Source organism: Dermacentor albipictus, chromosome 1 (assembly GCF_038994185.2).
Source record: "Dermacentor albipictus isolate Rhodes 1998 colony chromosome 1, USDA_Dalb.pri_finalv2, whole genome shotgun sequence".
NCBI classification, from domain to species: domain Eukaryota; kingdom Metazoa; phylum Arthropoda; class Arachnida; order Ixodida; family Ixodidae; genus Dermacentor; species Dermacentor albipictus.
This window is the reverse complement of record NC_091821.1, coordinates 330,756,498-330,778,229: the sequence shown is the minus strand read 5'-3', so window position 1 is coordinate 330,778,229 and position 21,732 is coordinate 330,756,498.

Sequence of the window (21,732 nt, the reverse complement as noted above, 5' to 3'; positions counted from 1 at the left end):
ATGCAAGAGCTCATCATCATCATCAGCCTGGTTACGCCCACTGCAGGGCAAAGGCCTCTCCCATATTTCTCCAACAACCCCGGTCATGTACTAATTGTGGCCATGCCGTCCCTGCAAACTTCTTAATCTCATCAGCCCACCTAACTTTCTGCCGTCCCCTGCTACGCTTCCCTTCTCTTGGAATCCAGTCCGTAGCCCTTAATGACCATCGGTTATCTTCCCTCCTCATTACATGTCCAGCCCATGCCCATTTCTTTTTCTTGATTTCAACTAGGATGTCATTAACTCGCGTTTGTTCCCTCACCCAATCTGCTCTTTTCTTATCCCTTAACGTTACACCCATCATTCTTCTTTCCATAGCTCGTTGCGTCGTCCTCAATTTGAGTAGAACCCTTTTCGTAAGCCTCCAGGTTTCTGCCCCGTAGGTGAGTACTGGTAAGACACAGCTATTATACACTTTTCTCTTGAGGGATAATGGCAACCTGCTGTTCATGATCTGAGAATGCCTCCCAAACGCACCCCAGCCCATTCTTATTCTTCTGATTATTTCCGTCTCATGATCAGGATCCGCAGTCACTACCTGCCCTAAGTAGATGTATTCCCTTACGACTTCCAGTGCCTCGCTGCCTATTGTAAACTGCTGTTCTCTTCCGAGACTGTTAAACATTACTTTAGTTTTCTGCAGATTAATTTTTAGACCCACTCTTCTGCTTTGCCTCTCCAGGTCAGTGAGCATGCATTGCAGTTGGTCCCCTGAGTTACTAAGCAAGGCAATATCATCAGCGAATCGCAAGTTACTAAGGTATTCTCCATTAACTTTTATCCCTATTTCTTCCCAATCCAGGTCTCTGAATACCTCCTGTAAACACGCTGTGAATAGCATTGGAGAGATCGTATCTCCCTGCCTGACGCCTTTCTTTATTGGGATTTTGTTGCTTTCTTTATGGAGGACTACGGTGGCTGTGGAGCCGCTATAGATATTTTTCAGTATTTTTACATATGGCTCGTCTACACCCTGATTCCGTAATGCCTCCATGACTGCTGAGGTTTCGACAGAATCAAATGCTTTCTCGTAATCAATGAAAGCTATATATAAGGGTTGGTTATATTCCGCACATTTCTCTATCACCTGATTGATAGTGTGAATATGATCTATTGTTGAGTAGCCTTTACGAAATCCTGCCTGGTCTTTTGGTTGACAGAAGTCTAACGTGTTCCTGATTCTATTTGCGATTACCTTAGTAAATAGTTTGTAGGCAACGGACAGTAAGCTGATTGGTCTATAATTTTTCAAGTCTTTGGCGTCTCCTTTCTTATGGATTAGGATTATGTTAGCGTTTTTCCAAGATTCCGGTACGCTCGACGTTATGAGGCATTTCGTATACAGGGTGGCCAGTTTCTCTAGAACAATCTGCCCACCATCCTTCAACAAATCTGCTGTTACCTGATCCTCCCCAGCTGCCTTCCCCCTTTGCATATCTCCCAAGGCTTTCTTTACTTCTTCCGGCGTTACCTGTGGGATTTCGAATTTCTCTAGACTATTTCCTCTTCCATTATCGTCGTGGGTGGCACTGGTACTGTATAAATCTCTATAGATCTCCTCAGCCACTTGTACTATCTCATCCATATTAGTAATGATATTGCCGGCTTTGTCTCTTAACGCATACATCTGATTCTTGCAAATTCCTAGTTTCTTCTTCACTGTTTTTAGGCTTCCTCCGTTCCTGAGAGCATGTTCAATTCTATCCATATTATACTTCCTTATGTCAGCTGTCTTACGCTTGCTGATTAACTTCGAAAGTTCTGCCAGTTCTATTCTAGCTGTAGGGTTAGAGGCTTTCATACATTGGCGTTTCTTAATTAGATCTTTCGTCTCCTGCGATAGTTTACTGGTATCCTGCCTAACGGAGTTACCACCGACTTCTATTGCACACTCCTTAATGATGTCCACAAGATTGTCGTTCATTGCTTCAACACTAAGGTCCTCTTCCTGAGTTAAAGCCGAATACCTGTTCTGTAGCTTGATCTGGAATTGCTCTATTTTCCCTCTTACCGCTAACTCATTGATCGGCTTCTTATGTACGAGTTTCTTCAGTTCCCTTCTCAGGTCTAGGCTAATTCGAGTTCTTACCATCCTGTGGTCACTGCAGCGCACCTTGCCGAGCACGTCCACATCTTTTATGATGCCAGGGTTAGCGGAGAGTATGAAATCTATTTCATTTCTAGTCTCGCCGTTCGGGCCCCTCCACGTCCACTTTCGGCTATCCCGCTTGCGGAAGAAGGTATTCATTATCCTCATATTATTCTGTTCCGCAAACTCTACTAATAACTCCCCCCTGATATTCCTGGTGCCTATGCCATATTCCCCCACTGCCTTGTCTCCAGCCTGCTTTTTGCCTACCTTGGCATTAAAGTCACCCATTAGTATAGTGTATTTAGTTTTCACTCTACTCATCGCCGATTCCACGTCTTCATAGAAGCTTTCGACTTCCTGGTCATCATGACTGGATGTAGGGGCGTAGACCTGTACAATCTTCATTTTGTACCTCTTATTAAGTTTCACAACAAGACCTGCCACTCTCTCGCTAATGCTATAGAATTCCTGTATGTTACCAGCTATATTCTTATTAATCAGGAATCCGACGCCTAGTTCCCTTTTCTCTGCTAAGCCCCGGTAGCACAGGACGTGCCCGCTTTTTAGCACTGTATATGCTTCTTTTGGCCTCCTAACTTCGCTGAGCCCTATTATATCCCATTTACTGCCCTCTAATTCCTCCAATAGCACTGCTAGACTCGCCTCACTAGATAACGTACTAGCGTTAAACGTTGCCAGGTTCATATTCCAATGGCGGCCTGTCCGGAGCCAGTGATTCTTAGCACCCTCTGCAGCGTCGCAGGTCTGACCGCCGCCGTGGTCAGTTGCTTCGCAGCTGCTGGGGACTGAGAGCCGGGGTTTGATTGTGTTGTTCATATAGGAGGTTGTGGCCAAGTACTGCACCAGGGTGGCCAATCCTGCTCTGGTGAGGGAGTGCGTTACCGGTTCTGGTCACCGGGATCAGGCCACACTCCAGGCCTGTTTATGCAATTTTATCAACACGCGGATTTTTTTTTTAATCCGGTGGAAAATTGCCGGCACCGGGATTCGAACCACGGACCTCTTGCACGCGAGGCGGGTGTTCTACCTCGATGCCACCGCTGCACCCATGCAAGAGCTACGCAGCCAAAAAAAATAACTGGATTGGCTGAGTGCAAACCAATTTGCATCGTTCAAGGTGCAAGTCAGTTTAAAGTTTGTTTCTGAACCCCTCTAGAGCATAACGAAGCACACGTGGCCTTAAAATGAATCTTATTTTTTTATAATCTATCTTAGTTAATTATCTCATTAGGCGGAATATAAATAATGCTCTGAGAAGGGTCGTGTCACGGTAAATATCTCGTTGGTGTCAGCGAGCTGCGGTTTACCGCTTTCTGCAATACCCTTGGCTCAAGTTTCGTGAAAAACCCGGTATAAAAGTTGTTTCTAACGCTCGCATTTGCATTTTTGTCGAAGGGTGAAAGTCAGTTTTCTTTTTTTCGTTCGCGAGGAGGAGTTAGTAGGTTGTTCTTTGAGAAGCCCACCATATTGGTAAAAGAAAAGGGCGCGAAAAAGATACGTCAGGTAAGGTGGCCAATTACGCGAGCTCGGACAGTGACTGATCGCAAGAGCTGCCATTGCCCATCGGACTGGTCGCACCTAGCTTAACAGGAAGGTGATAACATCGAAAGAGCTTTCGCGATAACATTCATCCACAAACGCACGAACACGTTTTAGTACAGCAGGTATATACCGTACGACATCTTTTCTAGTGCGCGTTAAGAGTTGGGGTATGGGGACAGTTGCCTCCGCCCATGCTGTAACTGTGTTTTGAGGCAGACACAAGAACCATTCAGCGGTAGCAAGGGAGCCAGGAACACTCGACATCCCCGGTTGGTCTGCCCCTGAAGTGGTGACTAAACACACTGTTACTTTTGGGATTACGCCATGGCAGATACGGAGTGTCCATAACCCGACATGACTGATGGCCAACGTCTGATGAAAACGGAAGAAAGGAAAGCACATCCCTGCCCAGCAAATGCACTTGGTGCGCTAGCATTAACTAAGATTACTATGGCGTTTTCATCCAGTATGTCTCAAGATAGCCGTGTAAATCTTCTCGCCTAAAAGCTTGCCCGTATAACGGGAATAGTTGTTCGCGTCAAACACCCTCTCTCGACACAGGTTAACTTATGTGTAATTCCTTGTTTTATTTCCTTTCAATTCATTCAGCATGCTTACAATACGAACCTTGGGAAACCAACGGTTGATTTCTTTCTGAATGACCGCGTCATTAGAGTTCATTGGTTATACCGCTGCAGATTAAGTGAGTGATTTGAAATTGAAATAAAAGAAAACTTACAGTATTCGTCAAACGTTTCTCTTTTGGAAAGGAAAACCCTTTTTATGAGACATGGAAGGTACCAACCACTCCTTTAAATACAGGAACGCCACGCGTGTGCTATAGACCCTTTTCATTGCGATCTCATGGGCGCCGTCACGTTTTATCCCGTGGTGACACGTCCATTGCTTGCCTAAGACGCTTCCGTGTTTACAATGCATGTGCACGATGATAATGAGGCTTAACAAACCGCTGTTTCGTAGACGGTGACTGGGTGGACGACACGAAGCTTTGGCAACAGCTTCAGAAAACACGCAAGCGCTTTCGGAGCTCACCACGCCTTGTCACAACGGTGCGAGCAGCGTATACGGTGCTTGCACTAGAAGCTGGGCTTGAAATTTAGTCCAAGCTGTCCTAACCCTCCGCTCTAAATTAAATCAGGGCCAGTGTTCTTCCGCTTTTCTTGCTATTCGTTCTTTGCTTCCTACCCACTTTGAAGCAGCAGATTGTCATGTTTCTGGCTCCGTAACATTCCTCAGGGCGCTCGCTATCTGGCTGTTTGATTGCTGCCTAATAGATCACGCGTGTGCGAAGTTGCGGTAGATTTATTCTTGCCGCGCAAAAGGCTTGAAACGTAGGTGCTCTTTTGAAATGCTCGTAGATGCTCTGTGAAAAAGCGACTGATTGCTGTTGGTCATCTGTCCAAGTTTCTTGCATGAAAGGACGGTTGGGGGGGGGGGGGTTGAGGAGGTCCACACAATTCATGTTACAGCTGTACAGCGTGTTGTTTGTTGGATTCCTTCGGTATAGCCCACTGGTTATATCCAAACACCTGTAAGACTAATGTGCGTACAATACAGAACATTCAGGCCTAAGCTCTTAGACGGTTATGCCTTGAAATACCACGTAGTTAGTCAACGGCTGAAACTATTGCCATTGTTCAAGATTATTCAATCACGACGCACATCGCCGTCGAGACAATGCGTGCGCACCTCAGGAGCATCGCCCAGACCCCTTCTCACCCACTCGCCGGACTCACCATGGAAAAACCCCACGCGTGATATAGTGCAACTTCCAGTGCATATCGTGCCTCTCTTACATCGGGGTACGCTCCTGCGGCCAGGGTGGTGACTCCTCCATGGTGTTTGTGCTGTCTTGAAGTGCACCTCAGAATTACAGGACTTTGGAAAAAGTAAGATATACTGCCCTCTGCACTAAAACAACTGAGCTTACTCCTGTTGGACGAGAAATACATATACGTACGCACAAATACGTACAAATACGTATACATCTATACTTATGTATCGACATCATCAAGCAGTTCTTGTGGTGCTGTGGTTCTATTGACAAGAGGAGTAACACTCCGTTTCAAATCGTCATATGCCACGACGTCCGCGGCTGCATGACTCACGGCTCTGCGCAATGCACTTCAATTCAGTGACACAGAGAGCCCTGGTACATGAGCCGTGTTTTCCGACTCGAGACCCGCTTTACACACTACGCAGTCAGTTCTCCTTCGCAGAGTTCACGAACAGCTAACGTGCGCAAATGTCAAACTTAACCACGCCGTCAAACAAAAAGGTTACGAAATTATTTTTCAGTGGCTGCCTGGCCATTGCGGTATCAGTGGATATGATCACGTTAATAAAGCTGGCCGAGAGTCACATCAAGAAGAACATAGCGTTCCCATTGCAGGACAGATGCTGCAAGGCAGCTTTGTCACCTGGCGCGCATGCTCTCTTTAACAGAGCGGAACACACCAAACATAAGGCGCACCAGGTTTCGCGAACTGAACCCTTCGCCCAAACTCCGATCTCCCCCTGGGCTTCACCGACGTGAGGCATCGCTTCTTTACCGGCTGTGGTTGGTAGTAGCTTTCACGAAGGCTTACACTTCCATTGATTGGAAGGACCGACAGTGCTGTGTGTGACGTCTGCGGCAGCGAAGAGAACATCCCCCCCAAGCATTGATTGTGCCACTGTCGTCTATTTCAGTCGGAAAGACAAACACTATCATCTATCGCAGTGCAACGATTGGACGATCGGCCGTTATCCGTGCAGGCGCTACTTGAAGACCGTCCCGCTTCCTCACAAAGCTGTGAGGGCACTTTTGCCTTCCTTGTGGGCGATTGGCCTGCGTGAACGCTTCTGAGCTGACGAGGCCCTGCGCGCGCATGTATGAACTCGCCGCGTATTTCCACCGAGTAGTGATCACCCAGTTGAGTTTCTGAGAGCTGACCGCACAGTAGCAGTGTAGAAGAGGTAATCGTGTCGCATTTTAGCATTTTCACTCTAGGCAACGTGCGGTGTGCCGCCGGAAGTGCCATCTCGTTTCTTTAGAGCAAACTACGCCACGAAAAGGGCCTAAGTGTTGCCATGTCTTTTGAACCATTATGAATTTGTACATATTAATTTGGTTACCTGTGCATCAAGCAAGTTAGGCCTGAAAATTGTTACCACAACACCATCACGCTATAACAAAGACATCCTTTTGTATTAGGTTTATGTATTTTTAAGTTGTTATTTTCTTTTCCATGATGTAATCTGTAATCATGTCTTGTGAAGTAATCTTTAATTATGGTATTATATTTGTTATTTTGTTACTTGCGTACTGATGTAATCTAATTGTGCCTTCGTACTGCTGTGAAGCCTACAAGTGGGGCTGCTGGTTCGTCAAGATGCCGAATCTCAATTTTTATGCACCGCTCCTCTGTATGTTTGCTCAAATAGACAAAATAATATGACTGATTGATTGATGGAGATGATTGTAGCAGTGGTAGTAGTAGTGGCTGTAACGTCCTCAAGAAATGGAGGCAACGTGTGACGTACTTTCCCATCCCTCATTCTTCTGTCATGTCGGATAATTGCAATCTGAGATTTTCTTTGCTACAATACGTGCTATAAATTCATTTCGATGTGCATACGATAATATATAGGCACTCAACTCTACTTGAATGCTTACCCGACTGGTACGCTGTTGTTTCATAGTTTTCAAACAGTTAGGTGAGTTGATTGAGCAAAATTGGACACTTGAGGCGTTTGCTAAACGTGGACAAAAGAAGGTGATCACTTGGCAAGTGTAGACTGCTGGCCTTGCTGGTACTAGTACATCTTTCCTAGTACTTAGCACAGATAGACACGTGTGTGGCTCTTCTATTGTTCTTCTTGTCTAAAGTTTCTGCGCTGAGCACTAGAGACGATGACGACTTTAACGTATGCATAGTCACTTGGGAGTGCGCTGTGTGTGAGTCCCGTTGTTGGGGCTTTCTGCTGTTCACGTTTAGTGAAACCGTATTATACGTGCCAATATGCATGTTTTTAAAGCAAAGCAAGGTACGCAGACACAGCAATATATGAGACTGCACAAGCAAATGAGCAAGGTATAACACTAATCGGCCTTTGCGGCCTAAAACCTCATACATCATCATCATCATCATCATCATCATCATCATCATACGGTGTGACACGTTAAGCAACCGTAAATTTCTCATTAAAGTGTATTGCAAGCGGCGGGCACAGAAATAGAAAGGGCAAAAAATAAAAGCAGCAAGAAATCCATGACGCGCTGCAGCACTCCTTGCTCACAAGCTCATAAAATTTGTGGGTGTCAGGAACAGTGACTACGTTAGGCGACTGATTATTCCAATCGATTATTGCTCTAGGTATTGCTCTAGGCCACCTCCGCCCCCGAGAGCGGGGCATCGGATCTGCCGGATCGGGACACTACAACAGAAACACAACAAGAAGCACACTGGGCGTGGGGCGATCGCCTAACCACGTTCAGAGACCTCACCCAACACTACAGACTCGAAAGACGCACATTCCCGCCACCGCACGACAAATTGAACAGGAACGAGGCCGTAACGTTACGCTTGCTCCAAACACACACCTACCCTAGCCCCGCTATCTTACACCATGCACTGCTATCCGCGTTTATATTCAACAGACGCGTGTAAAACATGCGGACAGAGAGCAACGCTGCGACACATGCTCTGGGAGTGTGCCGGCAACAACGGTAATCAGACCAGCTCCGTTGGCGACGCGTCCATAATCGCGGCCGTTCCCAGGGTGGGAGAAGGCTCGAGCTCGCTTCTTCCCGACGCCGCCCCGGATGCGGGAGCCGCCGGGGACCTTCTCCGTAGGCGTCGCCGCCGCTGAGAGGCGGCTATCAGAAGTTCAGAGCTGGCAGCCGTCCAGGCTGGCCGTCCGGCGAGCCGAAGATGCCGCTCGAGTCCAAGGACTTCGAGCCGTCACCTGAGGCCACCACAGCAAGCACTGCCGGACTATTCTTTATTAAAGTTTCTTCTTCTTCTAGGTATGAAGTCGTGTGGGATATGAGAAGCGATTTATCTTGCAGTAATTATCGCGTTGAGGGGAGATTAAAGACGTTCGAAATAAATCTTCGCTAAGCAAAATGTGATCGTAAAGTTTATAAAAAAGCGAGAGACAAGCGATTTGTCGGCGGCGTGCAAGACCCGAGTTGGGCGCGCCTTGTCAATGCCGTTACGCTCGAGTGTCGTGAATAATTAGAATAAAATAAATGAATCGAACAGCACGCTTTTGCGAGGATTCCGTGCCGTCAGTACATATGCATGGTCACGGTCCCAAATGGCTGACGGTGCATATTCCACTTTTGCACGGATTAGGTTGACCAATGCTATTGTCTGCGGAACCGTGAAGCAGCGTGTTTCATGTTCCGTTTCAGCAAGCTGAGCGAACGGTTTGCTTACGTAGGAATGTGCTAAATGGGGGTTTTCCATGTTAAACTCAAGCTAGAGGAACACCTAGATATTTGTAGAAAGGCGCATGCTACATTACCCTCTTGTTAATGAGGTACGTATTCAGCATTGGGCTTGCACGGTTAAGGACTGAGACAGCTTTAGTCGCAGAAAGTTTAAGTGGTATTAGTCACGTTGAACACCGCACGTTGATTGCGTGTGGTCGCATTGGAGAATGGTCCAGTGAGTCTCACATAAAAGTATACGGTATATTACGCAGTCAATAGCGAAGACTTAAATTTGTGAAGAAACACAGTTAGGTAAATCAGTATATCGATTAGAAGAAAGCAAAGACCCAAGAACGATATGGTAGGGTATCGCAGACTTGACGTAGGCTGGAGAAGAGGTATAGTTGTTTGCAATCTGCATTCTGCATATTGCGTTCTAAAATAAAGAAAATCTTTAATCCAAATTACAGTATTTAGAATTATGAGGTTTTACGTGCCGAAACCACGATCATATTTTGAGGCACGCCGTAGTTCTTTAATCACCTGGGATTATTTAACGCGCACCTAAATCTAAGTGCACGGGTGTTCAACACGGTAAGTTGGCCAGTTGGTTAGGATTCATCGTAAGGTTCGTAACAGCGCAACACAAGACACGAATAAAAGGAGGGTAAAAAATGACAACACGGCGCCGTGTTGTTTTTTACCTTCCTTTTGTCCGTGTCTTGTACTGCGCTGTTACAAACCTTACCGTGAGTGCCACGGGTGTTTTTGCATTTCGCCGCCATCAAAATGCGGTCGCCGTGGCCGGGATTTGATCCCGCGACCTCGTGCTTAGCAGCGCAACCCCAACGCCACTAAGCAACCACGGTGGGTATGAGAATATTCGTATCGATGTTTAGTTCTCTAAGTTTGTGGAGAAGCCTGTGGTAAGGAACACAGTCGAAAGCCTTCGAGTAATCAAGAAAAACTGCGTCAACTTGACCACCAAGGCCTAGTGAGGATTGTAACTCATGGATGAATCCATGAATTATGGACGCAACTCATGGTTGAGTGTCACTTGAATAAACTCCTTGAAAAACCGTGTTGTTATTTGTCGCCGATGTTATCCTTCTGAAAGGAGATGATGGCATGGGATTTAATTATATGCTCAAGAATATTACAAATGGGGCTGGTTAATGAAATGGGTCGGTAGTTTAGGGGCGAAGACCAAACACCGGATTGGACTTTAGCAGCTCTCCAGTCATGGGGAATGGTACCAGTTGAGAGAAATGGCTGAAAAAGCCCTGACAGAACAAGTGAAATTCTCGACGATAGATTACTTAGTACGGTGTAATTGAAGCCAGAAGTGACAGAAGTAGATGATATCTTTAGATTGTTAAAGAAATTTTCTGACGCCAGCCACAGTCGCGATGACATCTTGTCTGTAGTCATGTAAGTGTAACAAGTCTAGGAAATTGGCTTTAAGTGTCTACGTAGACTTCGCCAAGTATACACAGATGAAGATATATGAGCTTATTTTGCTGACTGCGCTACTTCATCGTCTTCTTTCAAATTCTTGGCCCAATTACTAATAAGCATGTAGCTCTAGGGGTTAACTTTTCTTGCAGACTCACGGATTATTGCAAGTCTTGCGCAAGCAAGACGAGGAAGCAGGATGGAGCATGAACACACAGACACGGCACTCTCTTCTGCGTCCTCGTCTTGTTCGCGCTACTGCGGTATTCCAAGATGATGCTCCAAGAAGCCCGAACTGCGACACTAGGTAACGGAAGAAGGAAGGTGTGAAGTCAGAGACGTAGAAGGAAGTTTTCCTCTGTAGTATTGGAATGTGCGATCACGTTTTCCTGGACCGGTTCTCAGCAGTATTCAAACCCAGAATGGCGTACACGTGTCAGTGAATGCAGTGTATGCCTGTATTCTTCATCGAGTAAAATGCCTCGCAAATCTTCGCAGCGTGTCAAACGGCACTGTCGCCACTGACTGGAAAATGATTTTTTTTTGCTTTGTTCTTGTAAAAGTTCACATCGAGCTCGGCTGGCACACTGCGGACGTGTGGACGAATCGCGAGGCGGGTTCGGAATCTTATTATAAGTAATGTCACGGGACTGCAATTCATTTGCGTTGAATGCAATTCAACGCCTGCTACACTATAACATTATTGGGGGGGACCCCCTGTAACAGCTACTGGAGTAAAATAAAGCTTCTATCTTGAAGATATCGGACAGGTCTGAGCAATCCACGAACACGCTTGATCGAGTACGCGCTCCGAGGCGATGCCAAGTCTGGGGCTCCAGTAAGTACCGCATTCAAGGCGAAGCTTCCTTTACGAGTCCTCCCGAAATTTTACTGACCGTGGCTGCTGGGTGCGTATAGGTGCTAGTGACATCTTCCCAGATAGCTAGCGCGCAGTACAGAACTACCAGGTTTACTACCCTTATATGTATCCAGGCTGGTGACCGTGTTTTCTACGGGATTGCTCAGTGATAAAGGAAGTGGTACTTTAATATTCTCAGCGCAGCAAATGTACGTCATCAAGATCACCATTTCTTTATTAAAGCAAACATTTCTAGCCTATATATACCTACTTTCATAACTATTAGGCCGCAGTCGCACGCATACTTCGATCGTGCCAAGGCCAACAACCTTTTTCAGATGATAGCTGCGTGTGGTAATTGTTGTTGTTATTAACAATTTCCATAATATGGCACCTACCCATAACGGGGGATTGTACATGAAGCGATAGGTACATTTAAAATAAATAAGAAGTGAAAAAATACCAGGCGACACAAGATGTAGATGTAGTTCAGTATAAACATGGGAATGTTAAAAAGGGTTATAAGGTAAAGAAAATTTGTGAATATGTGCATGAGAATGAATAGCTAGGTTCTGGCCAATGATTTTAATAGAATGAAGGAATAAATAAACAAAAAATATAACTCATCGAAATCGATTTTGTAGAAATATAAGGAAACCTTATAGTTCTGATTTTATAGTCGAAATCTCTCTGGCTCTGCAACAAAATCCTACACGGCGTCGCCAACCTTCCTGTCACTGCGCCTAAGGGTCGAGGCCTGAAAAGATAGTAAATTAGCAACATTTAAGTCTAATCTAAGAAGGAACGGTGTTTCTAAGGTTCTTTTTCGCAAATCAGAATATATTTGCCAATCAATTAGAAAATATCTATTGTTTCATGTTCCCGCCAAGAGGGACAGTTTGGTGAAAGAACCAGACCAGCTCTGCGTAGGTAAAAATTTAGAAATGGAACGTGGCAGCGTAGTCTAGTGATTGCGACTTCAAACAGCGCGCGTTCGACATAGTTTACTAGTACAATAGTGCGCCGAGCGCTGAAAAACTGAAGGGTTTGTTAAAGAAAGGCCATGGAATTCTCGCGTAGTCATTTGTCTACGAAATCTAGCCACTATGATGGAAGCTGATGCCAGTAGTATGTGAATGATCGGGCCATTCAGGGGCGCCTTCGACAACGAAACTGTCATATCGTTTTCAAATAGGTCCTGATGCCCTGCTACCCAAACCAATCTAATCAAATCTAAATGAGGGGGCACTAACACTTTCAAAGCTTCCAAAACCTGGTAGTCACCACAAGCAGTGAGGGAAAAACACAGAGGCAGAGAATCCGTCAAAACTACGTGCTGATTAATTTATTTTATGGAGGGATAGAATTGCAGCTAAATATTCCGCAAGAAAGATTGGTACCAAGTCTGGCAAGCGAAGAGAAAACAACTAATCAAGAATAGCAGAAAATATTCCAATTACACACCTTTCGTCATTTTGGGAAGCGTCAGTGGCAATAACTGTCTTGTTGATATGTGCAAAACGTAATCATTTAACATAGAGCTTAGCATGCGGTAAGATAGTGCGTTTGCATTTAAAAAACATATGATCGAACTGAAATTTAATAAAATTGATGTTGAAGCAAACAGAAGCCACCTCAACAATTTAGACGTTTACCTAATTTAGTAGAACTTAGATAAAACTATTTGAAGTGTATGGAATCGCAAGCCAAAAAACAAATCCGGCGGGGAGATAAAAACTGTTCGTGGACGTCTGTATAGTGGAGTCATACGACCTTAAGGATAATCGTTCAGCTAACAATGGAAAACGCGTAACAAGAGAAGGTATCATAGCTTCAAAATGTAAAACTTCATTTGCTAGACTTCATTTGCTGAAGGCCTTCCTCTCCAAAAAAAAACAAGAGGGCGAAGTTTATATGCACGAGGTCCAGAGTACAACAGACACCCAAATTCCAAATAATGGGCGAACACTAAGGTGATAGATTGATAATAGCGTTCTTCTTCGCATTCATGATCGACTATTGCTCAGCGTACGTAGAAAACCAACCGCAAGAACACCCTGTGCTGCAGTGCAGACAGTGTGCGCCTTTCAAGTCACAGAACCGTAATGTATCACGCCGCGATTATTAACAGCTTCTCCTTGTGGGATGATATTTGGATGGTAAGAGAGAGAAATACATCTGGGGTCCTTTTAAGGAAATGCGAGCACCGATTATTATTTAACATTGAGACAGAGACGCATCGCATCAAGCCATCTTTATATCACAGACAAGTATGTCTGTAATATTTGATAAAAGTTTTTGAATTTCGTTTGCCGATAAGAAAAACGAAATGTCATCAACATACACGTAAGTATGTACGTCGTCATTACATGAGAGGGAGCTCATTAAAATGTTAAATGCGACTGGAGAAAGCACTGTCTCTTGTGGAACACCTCTTGCGTGCGCGTATCTGGCCGAAGAAATGCCGTTTTGCAACAATAAAATTCTCAGTTCCTTAAAAATTCTGCAATCCATGCTTGAAGGCATTTTGGAAAGTTAAGGTTCCGAAACTCATTGAGCAATATCACGTACTAAACGCTATCATGTGCTTTTGAGATGCCCAGAGTGACTAATGCCGCATAATGCCTTTGGCGACGTGCCAGCTGAATATGGCTTTCAATGTCAATATGAGCTTGCCATATTGAGCACTGCGATCTGAAACCGCTTTGTTTCGCACTCAGGATTGATCGCTTATTAATAAATTTTATTACCCGAATATTTATAAGTCTTTCAATCAATTTTACGAACTTTGAAGTCGACGCGATGGGCCTAATATTACCTAACACCTAACCATCACCCGGATTTTTAAGCAAGGGTATGACCATGACAATTTTCCACTCCGATGGAAGCGGTGCCGTTCTGACAGAATAATTGATGTCGAACAAATGATCTTGTGATTCTTTATATAAAATTTTCAACATGGACGAAGAGATCCCATCGGTGCCGAGAGCCGCTAGTGAAAAGCTTAGTAACACTTTTGGTTTTCAGACTTGGAGATTTCCGTGAAACCGCCCTCAGTTGGTGATATCCTTGGAGCTAATAGAAGCCGGCAAGAAAAGCGACGTTCTAACCCTCTAGCGATTACCTCCAGTGAATAGTTTATTTCTTTGCGACACAAAACGGCGGATTCTACATTTATCGGCCCTGAAATCATTTTCTTGGCGCGCAGAAATCTATACAGTGCGCGTTTATTATTTGATTTAGACAGAAATTTAAAAGGCTTAATGTCGCACTCATCCTTTGCCTTCAACGCTGTGCGTTCGAAAATACCAGCATAGAATTCATAAACCGTCCAGTTTTGCCAGTTTTGAGGGCATTGATTATGAAACATTTCCTTCCAAACTGCCTTCCTTCGACTATAGTCACGGGGCACAATCATCCTTCCCCCAAAGAGAAGAATTCGTTTTAACTGATTGTACCACATCTCATGATTTCTCGCGAGAATATTTTAAAAGAGAACAAATGCCCAGCACTTTCGATTTGAGACTTGCATCAGTCAGGGAAGCCATTGAGGATCGCAAATAATTTTGAAATTTACTGTCATTTATGAAAGTACGCACGTTAGAAACTGAGGAGGTTACTGGACATATGATGTCAAAAATGACGTGTGGTCGCCATTCGTGGTGCAATAAGCAGTCGACCAGGCATACAGGGAGAGGCTTGAGCTTGCAAAAGCCACGTCTAGGGCAGAAGCAGCCTGACCTTTGATGGAAGTAGGTAGTCCTGAATTTACATATGTAAGATTGTTGCTCTTGGACCAATCACACAAGCGAATGCCACGCGGATCTGTTTTTAAACCACATGTAATATTACGAGAAGTCAACAAAGACACCAAGGACAACATAGGAGAAATTATTTGTACTTAATAATTGAATTAAAGAAATGATAAATCAATGGCAATGAGAGTGGACGAAAAACAACTTTTCACAGTTAGGAAATGAATCACGTATTCGGATGATGCATGCGATGATCTAACCGATTGAGCTACCGCGTCGCCGTTTCCCCATTTACATGGTAATTCAATTAGTAAGTACAAGTAAAGTAGTGGAGAAGTTTCGTGCGAGCCAATATGTATAAGAAGAAATCGTTACAAAATATCCTAGTCTTGCTGCCTTTATTGTCAATATCATCCATCAGTCAATATCATCCAATATATCCAATGTCAATATCATCCACAGCAGGAAGGTTTATTTGCTTACTTGATCGCGTTGTTTATCTACATAAGATCGCGTAAGGAAACGCTGTGGACAACTCCAAGCGCGGACTCGAGGATTATCAAGTTATTTGAGTGTTCCAGAAAGCTCTTTGATGCACGGAATTTCTTTTTCTTGTGGAAGCTAGAAGTTTCACTTCAGAATTACCAGTTAACATTTCCATTAGTATTTGCGATATTTCCACTTACCTATCTGTTTTGATTTGTTAGCAAAACAAGACACACAAGGCAGAAAGTCATGAATGCGCACTGACCCTGTGTTTATTTTTGCGTACTCTGTCGGTGCTGAGAAGTTAATGAAATCGGTTACCGACAAGTCAAAGATGTCGATGTACAGGGCTCTTTTATTGTATTTGTGGAGGCAGTGGGCCGGCTAGTCCTTAAGCCTAGGCTCCGGAGCGTTCCACTCGAACGCGACACGCCGCAGCTATGGAAGACACTTTGCGCAATGAAGAACGCGTTCATTCGAAATGCAGACGCTTAACTAGGTTTCATCACGTGTGGTACGACGCAGTGAAACCTAGTTAAGTGTCTGCATTTCGAATGAACGCGTTCTTCATTGCGAAAAGTCTCTTCCATAGCTGCGGCACGTCGCGTCCGAGTGGAACGCTCCGGAGGTATTACCAGTGCAAGCACACAGATCGATGACACTGTATATATATAATGATGTCGGAGGTGGCGAAATACATGGCTGGAGTATATGCGATGATAGGTGATTCACGAGTCAGGCGCAAGTGGCACGATAGAAAAGTTCTAAACGGCCATCCCGTTCCTATTTCGTCGGTTTCTTGGGCAAACCCCGCAGTGGGTAAGTGCCACTTTCGGAGGTGGTGGTGGTGAAAACGTTTATTTCCTCTGAAAAGAGGGAGTTACATGGAGGGTGCTCTGGAGTCAGGCTTAGTGCCTTTCCCCTCACAAACACTAGGTGGAGTCCCTAGTACGGGACCCCAGTGGCTTCCGCTGCCGCCATAGCTCGTTCGACCATCGCCTTTTGGGCTTTCAGGTCGCAACAGGCGAGTAGGGTCGCCTCCCAGTCCTCCCGGGTGGGGTTTGGGTGTGGAGTAAAAGCAGGGTTGGAGGGGCACGCCCACACCATGTGGTAGAGGTCCGAGGACCTCTCCCCACAGTGCGGGCATTCCCCGGAGAAGGCAGGGTCAAAGTGCTTTAGCGAGGCCGGGCACATCATGGTGTTCGTGACAAGGCGGAGGAACAGGCGTTCCTCCGCTCTCGTTAATCCTTTACACGGGTAGGGGTACAGTTTATGTCTATCTTTGTATAATTGTGTTATTTCCTTGTAAGTGTAGGTCGGCGTGGCTTCCGCTGCTTCTTCAGAGGTGGCGGGGGACGAGGTTGCCCGGTTAGAGAGCGCGCGGGCGGCTGCATCTGCTGCCTCGTTTCCTCCTAGCCCTGAGTGGGCCGGAGCCCAGACTATGAAGCGGTGGGATGGACCTCCTACGTACGAGCTATTTTGCAGTAGCCGGTAGGCCAGGTACGGGACCCAGCCCTGTTGGACGTTCCGACACGCCCCTCGCGAGTCGGTTATGATTGTCTTGGAATCGGAGTGTGTTGCCGCTAAAGCGATGGCGACTTCCTCTGCTTGAGTGACGCTTCGGGCTTTGAAGGTGAGCCCGTTCACCGTTTTGGACTCGTGGATCACTGCCGCCGTGTACCACCCGCCATGGTGCGGGCCGGATGCGTCCACGTAGTATACCCCGGGTTTCCTTCCGTAGTGGTGAGCTAAGGCCTCTGCCCTGGCCCTGCGTCTACCCTCGTGGTCGTCCCTGGACATCTTAATTGGGAGTGGTCTTACGTGCAGGGCGTAACGCCATTCCTGAGAGAGTCTTACTCTCTCCTCGGTTAGAGTCGTGTGTTCTATGTGCAGACGGGCCAAAAGGCGGCGTCCTGACGGCGTCTGCGATAATCGCGTGTATTGACCTGTGAGGTGGGCTTCTCTAAGTTCATCGAAGGAGTTCGTCATACCCAGACCTTGGAGTCTCAGGTTAGACGTGGTTATCGGGAGGTCGAGGGCCTTCTTCGCCATTTTGCGTATTATCACCTCGATGATGTTCTGGTCGTGTTTGTTGAGGCGGAGATAGGGGGTCGAGTACAGGATTCTGCTTGTTACAAAGGCATTGGCCAGCCGCAAGGCGTCTTTGCTTCGCAGTCCCCCTTTCTTGTTCGAGACTCTGCGGACCATTCGGCCCACCTGATCTCCCACCTTCTTTAGTTTGTCGAGCGTGGTCGTCGCCAGCCGACGCTGGTGGATGAAAAGACCTAGGACTCTAATTTCTTTTCTTTCGGGTATCGGTTCCGATCCAAGTCTCAATTCTATCTTGTTTGTGCATTTTTTGTTGGGGCGAATGTGCACGAATTCGGATTTTTGAGGGGAGCAATGAAGGCCACATCTTTTCGCGTACTCGTTCGCCGCGGTGGCCGCCTCCTGCAGGCTGGCCTCCATTTCACCGAGAGAGCCCTGCGTGGCCCAAATGGAGATGTCGTCCGCGTACAGCGCGTGTTGCACACCCGGGACTTTCTCCAAGTGGACCGGCAGGTTCTTCATTGCCAAGTTGAAAAGCAAGGGGGATAGCACCGCTCCCTGTGGCGTCCCTCTCGTGCCTAATAGAAAGGGGCCGTGTTCCGCGTTCTGGATCCTCACGTAGGCCTGTCTGTCCGTGAGGAAGCGTTTTATATACTCGAAAGCGTTCCTGCCGCATCCCGTCTCTGATAGGTGTGTGAGGATCGCCTCGTGTGTCACATTATCGAAGGCTCCTTTCAGATCTAGGGCCAGCACTATCTTATCCCCGTTCGGATGTTCGATCGGGTTTAGTACCTCCCTGCTGAGCTGCAGCAGGATGTCCTGAGCCGATTTATTTGGCCTGAAGCCGTACATCGAGTCGGCGAAGACTCGCTTGTTTTCTAGGTACTCAGATAGTCTGTCTCTGACCATAGCTTCCATCAGTTTGCTCACGCACGAGGTGAGAGAAATAGGTCTTAGGTTATCCGTATCTATGGCCTTGCCCGCCTTGGGGATGAAAGTTATCAGCGCCGTCTTCCACTCCGTGGGAAATGGAGCTTCGCCCACCCAAATCGAATTAAAGTGTTCTAGGAGGGATTCGTATGTGCGCTCCGGCAGATTGGCTAGGAGTTTTACCGAGATCCCGTCCCTTCCTGGCGCGGTCCCGCGTTTCATCCTCGCTAGAGCGGCCTTGAGTTCGTATATTTTGAAAGGTTCGTCCAGCTCAGCATTTTGGGCTCCATTGTATCTGTAAGCGTCTCCCCTTGGATCTTGGGTTGTGGTCAGATACTGGTCCCGAAGCTTCAGTGCAAGCTGGGCCGTATTTCCTTGAAATGCATGTACCGCTCTCTGCAGGTGCTTGTGCGTCTCGGTGCGCGTCTGGTTGGGATCTATGAGTGCCCGGAAGAGGCGCCATGTGTTCTTGCTAGACATCTGCCCAGCGGCCGCGTTGCACCTATCTACCCAGTTCGCGTCCGCGAGTTGCGCCGCGTACTCCGCCGCTTCTTTAGTGATTGCCGCGATCCGAGCTCTTAGCTTTCGGTTATGCTTCTGTCTACGCCATCTTTTGACCATGCTGCGTCTGGCTGCCCAGAGGTGGAGGAGGTGGGTGTCCACGTCCGTCACCGCCTCTGAGAGCTTTACCCGCGTTTCCGTCGAACGCAGGTGGATCAGCAGCTGTTTTGTCCAGGCTTGATATCCCTGCTCCTGGATGGAGCTTACCTCGTATTCCTTTCTAAATTTCGTCCAGTCCGGCAGCATAGTGTGCCCCGTAGGCCTGGTAAGGGGTTTCGTACGGATCGTTATGGTGATCAGGCAGTGGTCACTACCGAGAGTTTCCTCCGTATTCGTCCACTCCACTTGCCTCGCGTTTTTCGTGAAGGTTAAGTCGGGACACGTGTCCCTCTGCACCGAGTTCCCTATCCGCGTGGGGCACGCCGGGTCAGTGTGTAGGGTTAGACCTAACGCGGACGCCGCCTCCGCTAGCTTCCGTCCTCGTATGTCTTCTCGATGATAGCCCCATGAGGGACTCTGCGCGTTGAAATCTCCCATTACTAGTAACGGGTCTCGTCCTGCTTCCCTGATAGCTCTGCTCAGGAGTGTGGAGAAGGTTACGTTTTTTGCTTTAGGTGGGCAGTACACGTTCAGGATGTGTAGCGGCGAATCCTCCTTTTTCAGTGGCAGAAGAGTCACCATCACGTGCGAAAAGCTGGTTTGTAATTCCAGATCTACCAAATTTGCAGTGTAGTTTTTGTGCACAAAGATGCACGTTAGGTGGTCGAGTTGGAACGTTTTGTAGTTTGTGAGGCTCACGTTCCCGCCAGGTTCCTGTACGGCCACTACTGCCGGAGTATGCTCGTACGTAGACAGGTGCATCCTAAGATCCGCTCTCTTAGTCCTCGATTTCAAGCCTCGACTATTCCACTGCGTTAATGTTATGGGACTCTTTTTAGTTTGTCTCGCCATGTTGTATCTGGAGATTGTTGTTATTCTGGGGGGGAAATTGCTCCTGGTGGTCTTCCTCCTCGTCCTCGCTTATCACCCTACGCATCCTGTATGTTCGGGGAGTCTGGAGTCTCCTCGTGTTAGCGTATTTGCGAACCGTCATCGCTTTCGCTATCTGTTGTGAGACTATGGTGGGAATGGATTCCTGGACCCTTCTCATCATAGCTTCTAGTTTATTTTCAAGACTAGGTTCTGTGTCGCTTTCCATCGCCTCCTCTTGCTGAGGTGGCTGGGGTTTAGCTAGCGCACTTTCTAGTTTGCTCGTTAGCACCGCGATCTGCGCTTTTAGGGCTGCTATCTGGTTTCGTAACTCGGTTTCTACTGGGTTGGGTGTGGGTGGAGAGGAAGGTTTGGGAGGAGGAGGAGGAGAGGCGGTCCCACTCACCTGCCGCATCCCGTTCTGGACTATGCTGGCCCAGGTCTTCTTTTGTTTGGGTTGATCAGAAGTCGACTCCCTGCTAGGTGGAGGGGGCGGGAGATTCCCGCTTCCTCCCTTCTTCTTCTTCTTGTTTTTTTTCTTCTTTTTCCTCCTCCTTTTCTCCTGATTGCTGGGTTGTTGCTGCGCGTTCGTGCGAAATTTCGCCGTGCAGTCTCTGGAGTTCGTGGCGTGTTCGCCGCCACACACCGCACATTTTGGGTTGCACAGGTGAGGGGACCGCACTCCCTCCACAAACGGGGCTAGCGTTCCGCAGAGTCCGCAGTTTTCTTGTCTCGGTGTCGGGCAGGTATCTGGCCTATGCCCCACTGTGCCGCACAAGTTACACGCTGGTATGGTGCGGCGGTACCTTGCTACCGGTATGACTTGCGCGTTGTACAGTACAGCTCTGGGCTTGTACTTGCCTTCGAAGGTGATTCTGGCTTTGTTAGAAGTTCCGAACTTTCGGATCTCCAGGATGGTGCTTTCTCCGTGAAAGCTTTTCACCTTCCCTCGCAGGGACTCGGTGGTTTCCAGATTGGCCACTGTGATGACTCCGTGAATCACGTTGTCTTCGCTCTGTTTTACGTGCCCGTGCAAATGGAGGTCTGCTCCTTCTTGGATTTTTATCGCAAAGTCCCCGACCAGTTTGTCTGCCGCGTGGATGCTCGACGTGCCCACGATGATCAGGTTTTGGTCCGGGGATATTGTGAAGTAAAAGTTGTCCGCTTCGGCCTCCCCGACTCGCTGTCGTAGGGCTAGGCCTAGCTCACCGTGTTGTAAGTTCTTCAGGCTTGTCGCCGTTAATGGTTTGATGATTAGCACCACATCGTCTGGTCTAAATCTGCAGAGAAACTTGGGTTTCCATGCAGCTTTGACTTGCCTTGGGCCTCCGGCTGCGCGCTCATCGGGTGCCTTGTCGGGTTGCGCATGGTGGCCTCCGTGAGCTGACGTGGCCTTCCCTTGTGCGCAGGCTTGGAGTTTCTGGGCTCTTGTTTCAAAGGCCCGGATCACATTAGCGTTGCAGGCTTGGTCCCGACTGGTCTGCGGCACAGTTGTCCATGCCATGCCTTCCGGGTCGTAGCCGCGTTG